The sequence below is a fragment of the Sinocyclocheilus rhinocerous genome, unplaced genomic scaffold, assembly GCF_001515625.1.
Source record: "Sinocyclocheilus rhinocerous isolate Xijiao unplaced genomic scaffold, SAMN03320098_v1.1 scaffold2611, whole genome shotgun sequence".
NCBI lineage: Eukaryota > Metazoa > Chordata > Actinopteri > Cypriniformes > Cyprinidae > Sinocyclocheilus > Sinocyclocheilus rhinocerous.
Genome location: NW_015647981.1, coordinates 19,267 through 21,789, shown reverse-complemented (window position 1 = coordinate 21,789; position 2,523 = coordinate 19,267).

Below are 2,523 nucleotides of genomic sequence, written 5' to 3'. Positions count from 1 at the left end.
TGTGTGTGTGGTGGGCGTGGGTGGGTGGTGTGTGTGTGTGTGTGTGTGTGTGTAAGCGGAGCTCAGCTGTGGTGTCGGGGACTCTGACACTGGCGGTATGTCAGCGACCTTCAGAGAGTGACGGGAACAAACAGAGCCGTGGAGAACGCCGGCAGAGACCGCATAAACACGACCGCCTGCACATGAAACACACATCAACACATACAAGCCAATCCATACCCTCCCTATATATGGTTAAAGACAAATCATATATGCAATCAACAACATCTCCATCAAGTTAAACCCATCTGAACTCACTGGAAACATCTGTCGGTGAAGTTCGTCACTGAAAATGAATGAAATCAGGTCAGTTTGTCGCTGGCGGTGTGAAGAAAGAACAGACAGAAAGGGAAGTGACGTCACAGTGATATTGCGTCTCTTTGACTGGCCTCGCTGCACAGATGATGCTGTGATCCTATGACCCTGTGCTCTTCAACTCACACCCACAGAAACCTGTCCGGCTCGAATTCTCCCCAAATCAAAAGAAAAACGATGCAAAATATGAAAGAAAATAAGACATCAGCCCTAAAATTTGTGTCAATAATAATAATAATAATAATAAGAAGAAGAAATTATTAAAAATAGATTTTTCTTATGCAGTAGATGCATTGTGGTGCAAAACAATAATATAATATTTGAATGATAAAGTAATCGTACATCATGGTATTTGTTGTACTGCCTATCTTTTAATTAAATAAATAAAAAATATTTTATTTAAATCAAACCAAATAAAATGTAAATATATTTTAATTAAATTAATTTAATAAAAAAATATTTGGTCACACTTTATTTTAAGGTCCAATTCTCGCCATTAACAAACCATTAACTATGACTTTTGCCTCAATAAACTCCTAATTTGCTGCTTATTAATAATTAGTAAGGTAGTTGTTAAGTTTAGGGTATTGGGTAGGATAGAATAACAGGAATTACAAAAAACATTAAAACATCTGTACGCATTACTTCAGTTTAATTAATAGCCTACATACAATTTTTTGCATCAATTGCTTGTTTTCCTCATTAGTAAGTTGCTTTGAATAAAATCACCTGCTAGATGAATAAATATTAATATAAATGCATTACATTCATGAGAAGAATGAGAAGAGTGAAAATAATGCTTAATTGTCATGTAAATAATGTCACAAAAAATGGATAAGGGTTCTAAAATGGACAATTTCTTTATGAAATATATATTTTAAAAAATTCTGTTGATTTTGGGTATGAGCTGGACAAGTTTTGAATGAGATTTGCCAACAGAAAACAAAATCAAAACAGGGCCATTTTGTACATTTTAGTGTCATTTTGCCCCGCTTGATTCCTCATCATACAAAACCAGCCTGTAACCCTCGAGACATCAGTACTGGTTCCTGAAAAACATTATTGGTTGAGCTCTAAATCTAAGTATATGCATCAGCTGAAGCCTTTAAATAAGAGATTGAGAAGTGCAACTAAAATCAACCCTCAGCATTGAGTCTGTCTGCGCTGGCAGATTTTCTGCTCCTTTTTCTTTCTGTGGTCTGTATCTATCTACGAGAAAGATGAGTATCGATTACCGCTCTCTCTCTCTATCTCTCTGTTCATCTGGAGCGTTTCATCTGCTGATAAACCTCATCCACAAACAGCTACAAAAACTGATCAAACGCAGCACGCAAGTCACAGGAACTGACACCATCACATGACAAACCAGTCATTTTCTGCAGCATGGAAATAAATTTCTCGTGTCATGTACAGTAAGTTCATGAGAGCATGATGAGATCTGCACTGATAACACAAACCTCATCTGAGAGAAAACACGCGTGCAAAACAGCCTGAATCAGCACTTTCTGGAGTCTCAGACGGACAAACGAGGTTCACAGGCAGCTTCTGAGCCATTAATCCTGTTACTCACAGAACTGACAACACAATTCATTCAGAAACACACGTGTCCTTTAAATATGAGCTTTAGAAGATTATTGGGGTGCGTTTTACAAGAAAATACTATTTTTGTCAAGATTTCATGTTTACTTCAATGTTTTACTTGCCTTCTTTGTAATTTTTTTGTGTGAAATTTTCTAGCAATTTCTGAGTGAAAATTGTTTCCACACCAATTTCTTTTTCACTGTAGAATTTCAGTCAGAATTTCATGTTTAATTTATGGAAGGCCTTTTCCACCACGGGATTAAAAAAGGTAATTGCAACTTTTATCTCACAATTCAGACTTAAAAAAAAAAAAAAAAACTCAGAATTCTGACTTTTTTCCTTAAAATTCCAAGTTCATATCTCGCAATTCTAAGTTCATATCTCACAATTCTAAGTGCATATCTCGCAATTCTAAGTGCATATCTCGCAATTCTAAGTGCATATCTCGCAATTCTAAGTGCGGACACTTATTGATTCGACCCGGCTTTTCAGAGCATGTTTTCCTGTCACACGGCCAGAGCGTTTGCATGCTGCACAGACTGCTGGGATCAGCTTTCTCTCCACGCTGCTCCTTCATGCGGCTCACGG